This window comes from Trichomycterus rosablanca, chromosome 21 (assembly GCF_030014385.1).
Source record: "Trichomycterus rosablanca isolate fTriRos1 chromosome 21, fTriRos1.hap1, whole genome shotgun sequence".
Classification (NCBI taxonomy): Eukaryota; Metazoa; Chordata; class Actinopteri; order Siluriformes; family Trichomycteridae; genus Trichomycterus; species Trichomycterus rosablanca.
Genome location: NC_086008.1, coordinates 10954871 through 10968727, shown reverse-complemented (window position 1 = coordinate 10968727; position 13857 = coordinate 10954871). Strand labels below are relative to the sequence as shown.

General features: G+C 37.7%; 1 protein-coding gene across 1 annotated transcript in view; it reads right to left on the bottom strand.

The window, feature by feature from the left end:
• Positions 1 to 13599, bottom strand: part of mef2cb (myocyte enhancer factor 2cb) — a 144302-nt gene extending 130703 nt beyond the window's left edge. Inside the window, exon 1 of the mRNA XM_063018266.1 lies at positions 13406 to 13599. The gene's annotated coding sequence lies outside the window, so the exon portion shown is untranslated. The remainder of the gene's footprint in view (positions 1 to 13405) is intronic.
• Positions 13600 to 13857: the final 258 nt, after the last annotated feature.

Sequence of the window (13857 nt, the reverse complement as noted above, 5' to 3'; positions counted from 1 at the left end):
CGCTCAAATCCGAGTCTTCACACTAAACAGCGTAGCGCTGGGAAAGAGATCGGCCAGATCACACATCTATCTCCGTTTCTCTATCTGTCTTTTCTTTCCCATTTGTTCTCATGGCATCGCTATCCTCCCCCTCACGTTATCTCTATCCTCTACATCGCCAAGATAAGTGGATACACAGATCCTAAAGGTCCTAAAATATGTAGACGCCTGGCCATTAGCTAGGTGGAAATCCTATATGCATTATTATGCCAAAAAAGGACTTTGTGGTAAATGTGTTTGTAGGAATTTGTGTCTATTCAGTCAAAACAGCATTTTGAGGTCAAGCAGTGATGTTAGATAAAAAGGCCTTAAGAAGACTTACAAGCAATGTTTTAATTAATCTTTCGATCTTTCGATTGATTTTTTGAAAATTTTAATTAATTTGTTTATATTTTGATTGATTTTTTTTATCTTTTTGATTGATTTTTTTGAAAATTCTGATTGATTTTTTTGAAAATTCTGATTGATTTTTTAATCTTTTTGATTGACTAACCTTTCTATTGATCTTTTGATCTTTTTGATAGATTTTTTATCTTTTTGATGATTTTTTTATATTTTTTATTAATATTTTGATAGTTTTGATGGATTTTTTGATTGATGTTTTGACATTTGTTATTATTTTTTATCTTTTTAATAGATTTTTTTATCTTTTTGATTGATTTTATGATATTTGTTATTTTTTAAATCTTTTTAATTGATTTTTTTATTGATTTTTTGATCTTTTGTATAGATTTTTTAATCTTTTTGATAGTTTTTTTATATTTTCTATTGATATTTTGATGTTTTTGATAGATTTTTTTAATCTTTTTGATTGATTGATTTTTTTATTAATATTTTTATATTTTTTATAGATTTTTTATCTTTTTGATTGATTTTTAAATCTTTTTGATTGTTTTTTTATCTTTTTGATTGATCTTTTAATATTTTTGATTGTTTTTTTTATATTTTTGATTGATCTTTTAATATTTTTGATAGATTTTTTGAACGTTCCAATTGATACAAAGGTGTTTAATTGGGTTAAGGTCAGGGCTCCCAGCAGGCCAATGAAGTTTGTTGAACTGTTGAAAGTGTGTGACCTTTGTGTGACCTCAAGAGTTCAAGAGTTCTTCAGAAAACCATTGTTACTTTTGACAGTTTTGTCTTTTATTATTATTAAACATTCGCACCAAACATCTCTGCATGTGTGTCCGCCCCCTCTTGCCTCGTTTTAGCCCATAAAACGTTACAGCCCTGCTCTACTTATTGACAGATGGAAGGAAATAACCAAAATCCAGTGGAAAGACCTCTCAAGAGAATGCACCAAATCGAGTACTATATGAATATTGTGTAGCGTATAATCCATATTTAAAATATTCACACAAAATACTGACTTTAAACTTTAAAAAGCTTTTTCGACTTCTCTAAGCTTTTAAAGAATTTTAACATTGTTATAACTTTTCAGGGTACTCCCACAATAATAAATGTGACATTTTGAAAAAAACAGGCACTTAGCTGCTCTGGTAAACCCAAAAAACCAAAAGCAAAACTCATAACCAATGCTATCTCTAGTATTGAGGTTTTCTTACAGTTCTGTTAGGATTCACATTGGTTTTAGTGCTCTAGTTGTACCCATGTCACAGTGTGGTTGAGAAGCGGTAGCAGAGTGTTGAGTCATGTGGGATGAATTGGGTAATTTTCAAGTTCTGTTAGGCAAACAGCGCATCGCCGCTACACCTTTGATTCATTATGGATAAAGCACGAGCTTCGCGACACCGGTTACGCCTTTGTTCAGGTCGACGCTCTCGATTCAGGTGCTGGAAAAAAGTCTCAGGGTGTTCTAGTTAACTGAACAATGGTGAAGTCTTTATCTCCCTTGTCAATGCACCTGCGCTTTGTCCCACTCACCCCAAGACCCTGCCACTATAAAGAGATAGCGGATATCAAAACGCTCACCTATACCATGTTTTTAGGCTGATATTACTTTTATATTGAAGAAACTGCACATTTGTGGAACTATAGGTTGCATATAGAGACCTAAAGTACCATTTAGAAGCTTTACTTTTATTTTTTGTATTTTTATTTCATAAACATGTTATTAATGTATAGTGTATAAAATTAATGTTTGAATATTTATATTTTACATTCAGCCACATTCTAAAAATGTGAAATTTTCATTACTCATTAAACTGCCTCTCAAAATTAAAGGATTATGCCTTTGCGAGCCAATTAGTAAGGTAAAATAAATAAATAAATAATCTAAAGGTTGTTCGGACTGGGCAGCCAGGTGGCGCAGCGGGATATTCCTCTAGCACACCAGTGCAGAGATTCTGAACTCGGTGTTGCCACCGGTCGGCTGGGCGCCATCTAGCGGGCTTGATTGGCAGTGCCTGCAGCAGACACTAATTGGCTGTCGTGTCTGCTAAGGCGGGATGACCGGACTATGTGGGTGGGGTCTTCTAACGCTGTGCAAGGACCCTGATTGAATTTGTTTGTAGGTGTGGAATTAGAGACTAGAGCTATTTTCTTTCCATGTTACACTACGTTCAGACCGGCAGCAATTTTTCGCCTCTTGTCGCCATGTGTTCACACCGGAAGCATCATTGTCGTCTGTGGGCTTTTGGTTGTCAATGCACTGGCAGTACAGCATACGTTACTGGCTAGCATCTGCAGTGCATGTAGAAAAAACTACTTGATCCCAAATTAGACTGTCTGTGCGGTTGATATGACAAGAAAACTGTGATGTGAAAGTTTGACTGGGCAGCCAGGTGAGAAACTGACAATGAGTTTCTCTTCCATCTCTAGTAGAAACTGTTATCTAGGAACCAAAAACAAAGAGTATCATTTTACGGTGGCGCAGACAATGCTAGTATCGCTCTGCTCAATCCCTTTTGGTAATCATTGCATTGCTTTGTTCATAATTTGCATAAGGTTAAACTTGGCTTAACTTTTCTGTGTCGCCGACTCCACCCACTTTGCGTGGCCAACGTTCGCCCTTCCTCCTGTCGCCGGAAATCGTCAGCTCTGATTAAACATTAACACATTGCTGCCAGTCTGAACTTAGGGTTAGAGTCATTTCAGTGCTGAGATTGGTCCACCAATTCAAACTCATCGAACTCTGGTAGGCTTACGCCAATCCAGGCTCGTGTGCAGTCTAATCTTCACACACTTTGGGTGTGTTCGAAAAGCTAGGGAGCTCTCTACATAGACAGCATTTTACGTCATCCTACGTGCGCTCCTAAAAATGAGGATGTTCGAAATCCTAGATGCCTTAATAAGCTGTCTAGTTAGGTATCTTAGCATTTCAATGTTATTCTGACTCAAGAACGAGTGAGCATCGGAAGCGTCCTTAGTGATCAAGACAATTCCAGCATTCAGTGCGGCAGCTCTTCTCTCACAGAAAAATAAAGAAAACATGGCTGACGGTGTAGGGAAACAGTTATTTTTAAATGTAAATAAATTATTATTGATTTTTAACTTGTATAAACTTGCACAAGTGTATTTATTTGCAAGTTCGGGCTTGTCAGCGAATGTAACCGTTTTTGGTAGGGAGATGTTAGTTGACATGCTAGCGCGCTGTGCCGCCCCATCCCATTGGATTGAATGACAAGATGCTAAATGCGAAACCCGATGGAATCGCTGTCTAAGTAGCGCGTTCGAATAACCTGACTTATAAGTCATTGACTTATTAGAATTCTCTCTACTGAGGCAGCTGCCTATGTAGGCAGTAAGACAGCAAGGCAGCTCACTAGGTTTTCGAACACACCCTTTGTATGCAATATTGTTTTGCTGTTGATTGATGGTGGAGCCATTGATGCTCCTAGTTTGAAGTTTTTACTTTAAAATGACACCACCTATCATTAAACAAGGCAGGACAACCAGGGTAGAATAACAATGTAAATAATCGACTTGTAGGGATGTCGGGATTACTGAGATCTCGTCTATGATGATGGCCATTGCTGTTTTTGGTCTGTTGATCCTGGATTCTGTAAAGTTGCTTTGAGACAATGTCCACTGTAAAAACTACTATATAAACTTGACTTGATTTGACTTGACAGTAGTAGTAGCCACACAGGCAATACTGACCAGGTCAAATGGAATATGCAAGAAAGCCCAAATCCATCTACGTGTGTTCAGCCTTATGCAGCAGCAGCTCTGAATAATCCAGTTCTGCCAGACATAGAAATTTTTCTACAACTTCCTGAGTTCCCTTCTTTTTAGCGTACTACGGTGGTTTTGTTGTATATTTTAGCCAGAAACTCAAAGTTCCCTTTGTGTGTTTATTACCTCACATGAGTAAAGGGAAAAAAGTAAAAAAAAAAAAGTAAAACGCTTCTAATGATTTTCCCCCCTTTTTGAAAGTTTGGACAGCAATTCAGTCATAACGTAGGTGAAACTCGAACAATAATTTCATTGTTTCGACATGTTTTTTTTATAACGGTGCCACTAAAAAAGATGCCAACATGCCACATTTTTCTGTCTCTAGACTACCAGTGCCAAGCAGTGTTTTCTGAGCGTGTGCAGGGGCCTGACAGATGTTGTGTATTATGGACTTGCGGTGGAAAAAACCTACGTCCTGACAAATAGACTAAACTGGCCATATAGTACTTACTGGAGCAGACAGTATATACGGTATTCCTGCTATAAAATGAAACCACAGTAAAGCAAATGGACTGCGTTGAATAAATCATACGAGCTTCTTCTGTTTGCTTTAGCACTTTTTTTCATTTTCTTTCTGTCATAAGCATCCCCCTTTTTGTTATTTGTCTCGGCCTTTTCTGTTTCTCTTTCTCCGTTCCTCTGGCCAGCCGCAGAAGCTCGGCAGCACATAAGGAGCTATTGTGCTGTGTTAACCCAGCTGCTCCCAACACCCTTCAGGTGGTAAAGAAAACTCTCTGGCTGCTGAATAATTCACACTACGGTGGAGAGCCTGTCTCAAGGTTGACATGTAGCTCCTCTCACCTTCAGCCCTGTAAGTCCTGCTTGGCTTTGACACCCGAGCCTTAGTTCTTGGTGGCCCTTGAGGATCGAACCTACAACATACGGTATGTTCTACAGCCCCTGAGGTTTCAACCTACAGCATAAAGTATGTTCTACAGGGTGTTTCATGGCATTACTTGTTATAAAGCACCTTCACGCGGCATTTGTGGGCATGTGTGGCCGTATTTAAGATCGCTGAGACATCACTTAATACTGTATATACTGTATTCTTAACTGACGTTATGATGACAGGTTGTGTATTTGTTCTTATGAGTCAGGTACTTTTCACTTCGCTTGGGAGATTTTCTTTGGAATCGGTTGCTAGGTCTGTCAAGTCCTATAATATGCTATCCAAATAAATTGGAGTGGTGTTTGTGGTAAGATCCTCTCACCCCTGATTAATGATAAGAATCTAAAGCCATCAGAAACCGTTTACTTGTCAGCAAATTCAACTCTTCTAAACCCACCTCAAGCACTAAACGGGCTGTCCAGTGCTCAATAAGAGCTTGTTATGATGCTGAAGTGGGGCAAGCTCTCATACACACCGACTAGGCATAACATTATGACCACTGACAGGTGAACTGAATAACACTGATTATCTCTTTATCAGTGTTAGTGGGTGGGATATATTAGGCAGCAAGTGAAAATTTTATCCTCAAAGTTGATGTGTTTCAAGCAGGAAAAATGGGCAAGAGTAAGGATTTGAGCGAGTTTGACAACCCTGACCCATCGAGGCATAGACTCCACTAGATACTCGACTGTATTGAGATCTGGGGAATTTGGATGCCAAGTCAACACCTCAAACTCGTTACTGTGCTCCTCAAACCATTCCTAAACCATTTTTGCTTTGTGGCAGGGCGCATTATCCTGCTGAAAGAGGCCACAGCCAACAGGGAATACCATTTCCATGAAAGGGTGTACACGGTCTGCAACAATGCTTAGGTAGGTGGTACGTGTCAAGGTAACATCCACATGGATGGCAGGACTCGAGGTTTCCCAGTAGAACATTGCCCAAAGCATCACACTGCCTCCGCCGGCTTGCCTTCTTCCCATAGTGCATCCTGGCGCCATGTGTTCCCCAGGTAAGCGACGCACACGCACCCGGCCATCCACGTGATGTGAAAGAAAATGTGATTCACAAGTAACACTTAGAGAATATCTAAATTTTATTTCATTATAAAAAATAATAACAAATAAAATAAAAAATTGTAATAAATATAAAAATTGGGCGGCACGGTGGCTCGGTGGGTAGCACTGTCGCCTCACAGCAAGAAGGTCCTGGGTTCGATCCCCAGCCAAACAGGAGTTTGCATGTTCTCCCCGTGTCTGTGTGGGTTCCCTCCGGGAGCTCCGGTTTTCTCCCACAGTCCAAAAACGTGCAGTCAGGTTAATTGTAGACACTGAAACGCCCTATAGGTGAATGGGTGTGTGTATGTGTGTCTGTCCTGTGATGGACTGGTGCCCCGTCCAGGGTGTTACTGTGTGCCTTGAGTGAGTGAGTGAATTATAATTATAATTATAATTATTATAATTCAGCCATGTCCAGTGTCAAAATCACCCCACATATTTTTATTTAAATTGGATTACACAAAACACAGGCAACAGAAACTAGCCTGAGATCAACAGACAGCACGTTTTGTAGATTTATGGTCGGGCAGAGCAGAAACTGTATTCTGTATGGTGGTGGCATCTTCTCCATGGGGTACAGGAAGATGAAGAAAAGAAAAAAAAGGGAAACAACAAATGGAAAAGTCAAGAAAGTAACAAAGAAAAAGGAACATAAGGATGAAAGAACATGACAAAGCCCATATTGTACCCCTGACACAGAACTTATGAGACAAAAGCCAGATTAGATATATAATAACAGCAGGCCGTCACTGTAACCAATTACAATGACTGTTTCCATGTGTTTAATATGTCATGGCTAGCTGAAAATTTGTTTTTAATATAAAAATTGTTTTTGACAGACAATAATATAGGCCATGTAACCTAAGAACATAGCATCTGGATCTTCAATATGCAATAAAACTATGGCAACTACTGAAAAACCCATAAACCAACGAGGAATAATATAAATATATGAGAGGATTCCTTACTGTTTTAGCAATAAGGGTTTAGGATGAAGGAATGTATATGCACACAAACAAGTCAGACTGGACACAGAGTATTACAAATGCACTCACCCACTCACACCTCTAATGGCCACTAGAGGCAAAAGCGGCGCTAGAGGAAACTGCTTACATACACCACTGGTTCTGCACTATTTAGACTTATATTCAGTTTAGTTTTATGTGTTTTGGGATACAGTAAAAACAATTAGAGATGTTGTGGTGTTTTAAAATTGTTTAAAAAAAGCTGAGAATATTATGATGCCGGTGGCGAGTTCAATACTGAGATCACACTTATTTATATCTGTGAACACTGTAAGCTAATGTTGTGCACATAATATATCAACACTTTTGGATGACAAAAAGGGCTTAATAGCAAATTTGAACTGACATGTTTCGGTATGTTCACAGATCTTGGAATGTTTATTTGTATTGAAATAGACCTAGACAGATAGATGGATAGACAGATAGATCGACAGGCAGTCAGACAGATTGATAGATAGGTAAATAGATAGATACATAGATAGATAGACAAATGGACAGATAGACAGACAGACTGATAGATAGATAGATAGATAGATAGATAGATAGATAGATAGATAGATAGATAGATAGATAGATAGATAGATAGATAGATAGAAAGACAGCTAGACAGATAGATACATAGACAGATAGATACATAAATAGATTGATAGACAGACAGACAGACAGACAGACAGAAAAACAGACAGATCGATTGATAGACAGACCAATAGATAGATAGACAGATAGATAGACAGACATATAGATAGACATACAGACAGATAAACAGACAGATTGATAGATAGATAGACAGAGTTAAACAGAAAGACAGACAGATCGATAGACAGACAGATAGATAGAGAGGCAGTCAGACAGGTAGATAGTTAGATAGACAGAGAGACAGACAGACAGACAGATCGATAGATCTACAGACAGACAGACAGAAAGACAGACAGATCGATAGATAGAAAGACAGATAGACAGTCAGATAGATAGACAGACAGATAGATACTTATACTTTAAACTAAAAGTAGTAGATTACAATAGATTTCTGTGCATTATATATATATATAACATAGTTTTAGGTATGAACACACACAAACAGTAAGTCTCAACAGAGCTCCTCCCAAGGCAACAGAAAGCAGCTCAAAGAAGCAAGAAAGAATCGACAGCAAAGCACGCGTCCCATTTTACATAAGAAAACAACAACGCTGCTCCCCAGCCGCAGTTCTGATCAAAGACTTCTGTGATGAAAAGGGGGGGAGTTTTCAAAAGAGGAGCAGGGGAGCTTTTGTAAACTGGGTCATAGTTGCCTCGGCTCAGTCTCCTAGGGACGCTTCGGAAGGAAAGAGACACGGAACTGCCTGAACACCCAGGAAGAGAGCGATTAGATGACAGAGATCTTGTCACTATCACTTTTACTGAAAATGCTGTATCAGAAATATAGTTCTGCGCATGTAAATAAGCCATGTGCATGTTCTCGGAGGTGGAGGCAGGTTCGCGGAGCTTCATTTAAATGTTTGTAGTTGATTCATTTCCGTTATAATTTGTTGCTGTCTTATATTATTTGGCTGATTATATAGCAGGAGTTTATTGGGTTATTTATTTATTTATTTATTTATTTATTTATTTTTCCCTTTTCCTCCCATATTAGCGCATCCAATTTCTACTCGTCAATCATCCTCTCACTAATGCTGGTCCCTGCTCCTGATTGAGGAGGACGAGGCTGCTCCACGCCCCCTCCGACTCGTGCACAGCAATCGAACATCTTATCACCTACACTTGACGAGTGCAGTGCAGTACAGCGCTGTGTACGGAAAGCCACACCCTCTACCTCGCTCCTTTCCCATCTCAGTGCAGGCGCCACCAACCAGCCAGCAGAGGTCGTAATTGCACTAGTCTGAGAGAGAGTCCCTCGTTGTTCATGTGGCCGCTCAGCCTCAGCCGGCAGGCAGAGCCGAGATTCGATACGATGTATTCGTGATCTCAGTTCTGGTGACCAGCGTGTGTTTTTACCGCTGCGCCACCTGAGCGGCATGAGTTATGTTTTAATACTTAATTGCTAGTTAATTGAAGATGAAATTTTAGTCGGTAGATTAATTTTAACAGGCACTTATCTGTTATTATTTAAATTATATGTTTTATTATTGATTTTGCTTTAAATGAAGATTTTATCATTTGAATGACACAGTAAATGAAGACAGAAAGAAAACTAATTATGTAGTATTTTGGAGTAGCAGCATATTAATTAACCCCAAAACAATATTGCTGATCTTAAAACCTAGTGTTAGTCTGTATGACCTAAAGTTAGGTTACAACATGATTAAACCATTGGGAACTCCATTCAGAGATGTGTTCATGGTGTTGGGAAAGCTGAGAAAGGACCTTGAACATTCCTGGAGACACCATTGGGAGTAGCTTATGGTGCAAATAGGCCTGCCTGTAGGAGACAACCCAAAATACCATCCAGAGATCTTGGCAGTCTTAGCAGGACAATGAAGACAAACCCTGGTGTTACTGCAAGACTGATGATCTGATAATGGATGACTGGACACATATGCTTAGTGGCAAAAGTAAGATCAATTACCAACACATGAAGGGTCAATTGAAGTACACCAGAAGGAAATAGGACACAGTTTTATAGAGTGACCCATCAAAACTGGACCTGCTTGGCCAAATGGATCACACGAAAGGTGTGGCTGATGACAAAATGAATACTATGCCAGTGGTCAGGCATCTGTTCTTCTTGGTTAAGATTGGTATGCGCCATGGAATCCGACCATCAAGTTCTTCGTGATAAGTGATCTTCTTGTGGTTGACACTGACACATTTGTCCCAGCATTCATCAGGTCATCCTGTGAGTCTTTTACAGGGAGTGAGTTTGCTTCTGGATGAGCAATTTTGGGAGCACCAATACAGGTTTGGATCTTCTATACAGTACTACCAGTGGTGTGTCTAGAAATGTTCAAGGTCTTGAAAATCTACCTATGGTGTAATTATATGATTTCTCCAGGCTTTTGTAAGAGCTCCTTAGTGTTCACCCTGGTTGTGCGCCCCCCCCCCCCATTTCCCCCCCTAACCTAGTCGTGTCCAATTACCCTGATTGCGTCCTCTATACTGATTCGACCCTTCACCGCTGACTGAGGACGCCTCTCAACTGACATACGCCCCCTCCGGCACGTACCTGCACCAGTCGAGTTCATACACTGACGGGCACTGTGTATGGAGGGTCACACCCCCATCAGCTTTATTCCTCAGCCCTGTGCAGGCGCCATCAGTCAGCCAGCAGGGGCCGCAGTCGCACCGGTTATGAGGACCTGTGATCCGACTTTCTTACCCTCTAACCCTGAACAACAGCCAATCGTTGTTCATACAGCCGCCCAGTCCAGTCGGAAGGCAGAGCTGAGATTTGATACGATGTATTCGAAACCCCAACTCTGGTGCGCTAGCGTACTTTACCGCTGCACCACCTGAGTGGCCCATGGTAGTGTTTTTATAACACATAAGAGCTAAAGCTAATTAAGGTTGGTTATTGAGTTCCCAATGGTTTAATCATGTTGTAACCTATTGTACATTTACTTTGACTTTTATTTGATTGCAGACAGGATGAACCTGAGATATTTCATGTTTTATTTGGTCAACTTCATTTCATTTATTAATAAACATCCATTCCTGCATTTCAGGCCTGCAACACATTCCAAAAAAAGTTGGGACAGTAAACCATTTACCACTTTGTAATGTCGCCATTCCTTTTCACCACACTTAAAAGACGTTTTGGCACCAATGAGACCAAGTAATTTAGTGTTTCAGCTTTTATTTTGTTCCATTTTTCCTGCAAACACGTCTTAAGATGTGCAACAGTACGGGGTCGTCGTTGTCGCATTTCTCGTTTCTAAATTGTCCACACATTCTGTATTGGGGACAGGTCAGGACTGCAGGCAGGTCAGTCCAGTACCCGTACCCTCTTCCTCCACAGCCTTGTTGAAAAATGCATAGACGCCCTTGGCCTTTACGCACTGAAATTCCTCCAGATTACTTAAATCGTTTAATGATATTATGCACTGTAGAGGGAGAAATACACAAATCCTTTCCAATCTTTCTTTGAGGTACATTGTTTTTAAACAGTTCAATCATTTCTTCTCATGAATTTGCTGACAAACTGGAGATCCTCTGATCATCTTTGCTCATCAAAGACTCAGCCTTTCCTGGATGCTGCTTTTGTACCAAACCATGATTACAATCACCTGTTTGGAATCACATAATTATTTAGTTTTTTCACTTCATTACTACCCCTAAATTGCCCCCGTCCCAACTTTTTTTGTAATGTGTTTTAGGTCTGAAATGGAGGAATGGAGGTATATTAACAAATGAAATGAAGTTGAGCAGATAAAACATGTAATATCTTGGGTTCAAACTGTCTGCAATCAAATGAAAGCCAAAGTAAATTTAAGGAACACTGCATTTTTATTTTATCTGCATTTTCCATATTGTCCCAACTTTTTCTGATTTGGGGTTGTAATATTTTTATTATTTTCAATCTTATCTGCCTTTATAATAATAGTGAATACAATAAAGACACCTTATTAAAATATACAGTGGCTCAAAGATGTGTTAATTAATGATGTTAAATTGAATATATAATTAATAACAGCATTAACACATGCACACACAAACACACAGTTTAATAGCACTTGTTTTAACAAAGAGTTCTAGTCTAAGACACATTATTAAAAGTATTGACACCTGTTTATGTAAAATGATCAGGGCCTCTTGCAAAAAAAAAAATAATAATAAATAAATAAATATATATATATAATCTGATTGTTTTGACTATGTCTCCTTATTTTTAGCTTAAGCTTTAACAGTATGTGACATGCAACCCACTCAGGCTGTGATCCTCTCTGTAATATGTTTTTTTTTGTGTGTGTACTTTGTTCTACAGACTCTAGACTGTATCAGATTTAAAAAAATATATAATAAATAAATAAAATAAAAAGAACATTTGTGCTATAATAAAATTATTTAAAACTTGTATGTAAATATTTAATTATTATTTGTTAAGAATTAATTATGGGATTAGAAACAATAATTAAACTGAGGTAGAAATTAATTAATTAATTAAATTTTTTGTTGTATTATAATTTTTTTAAATGGGACCCTTAATTCACATAACGGCAGTTTAAAAAAAAAAAACATTTAGAACACATACGTGGTACAAGTAGCATTTTAATATACTATGTTCCATAGTAATACAAGATGCCTGATGAAGTTCATTAACACATCATAGGTTTTAAGCCACAGCAAAATACTGAAGACACTAAAAACCAACACATTAAATACATGTAACCTGTCATGACTTATTATTATTACTGTTATTCTTATTTTTCTTCTTCTTCTTCTTCTTACTATTATTCTTATTTTTATTCTTCTCATTATTATTTTTATTCTTATTCTTATCATTAATATTCTTCTTCTTATTATTATTATTATTACTGTTATTCTTATTCTTCTTATTATCATTACTATTCTTATTATTGTTATTACTATTCTTCTTCTTCTTATTATTATTATTACTGTTATTCTTATTCTTATTATTATTATTACTATTATTCTTATTCTTCTTATTACAATTCTTCTTATTATTTTTATTGTTACTATTCTTCTTTTTCTTATAATTATTATTACTGTTATTCTTATTTTTCTTATTATCATTACTATTATTCTTCATATTATGTTATCATTACTATTCTTCTTATAATTTTTTTTATTATTACTATTATTCTTATTCTACTTATTATTAATACTGTTATTATTATTATTATTATTATTACTATTATTCTTATTCTTCTTGTTATCATTACTATTCTTCTTATTATTATTATTACTGCTATTATTCTTATTCTTATTCTTATTATTACTATTATTCTTATTCTTCTTTTTATTATTACTATTATTCTTATTCTTCTTTTTATCAAAACCCACAACAATCATATATTTGGAAATGTGAATTAAAAACAAAAAATAAAAGTTAGGTTTACAATCAAAGGTGGCGTTAATAGACGTACCTCTACAACTCAATTTATTTTGGCTTGGTTTGCTTTAAACACTATGCCGTTCAAGGTCATTCAGTATTATTTTTACCTTTGAAGTAAGCACTACCTTTACTGTATATCAACATGAATGATATTCATTAACACACTTTACGTTCTCAGTTTTAGAAGTTTCATGAGCACAATATTTCAACTCATGACTAAACCATAAGAAGAAAGAGAAAAACTCACCAGTGTCGTTTGTTCCAGGAATTCACACCCTCCAGTTCCTGCTGTGGGCCGGATTCATTAAAACTCCCTAAAATCATGGACGTTAAAACCTTTAATATATATATTTATATATAATAAAAAAAATCAAATGCCCTGCATTAATTAAGCCAGTCCAGCTGGCTTACAACAGAAACCCCTGATTTGGGTTGCGTCCCCCGATCCTTTACGCCTCTGAACAGGTTGTCATGCAAACACTTCAACAAGAAATTCATCCCCCACCCCCTGCCAAAAAAAGGACCTGTAAGACTTAGGGTCTTAAGGCCCTTGGCAGTGCCCGTTCCCCACCTGCTCGTGTCACTCCAGACCAGAGGGTATATTTAGTACTTGGGAGGTATCACTGACACCCAGACCTTTGTCACTGGTGGAATCTGTGCCCGGGATTACAGATCGCCCCTCAACTCTTACTTCCAGTG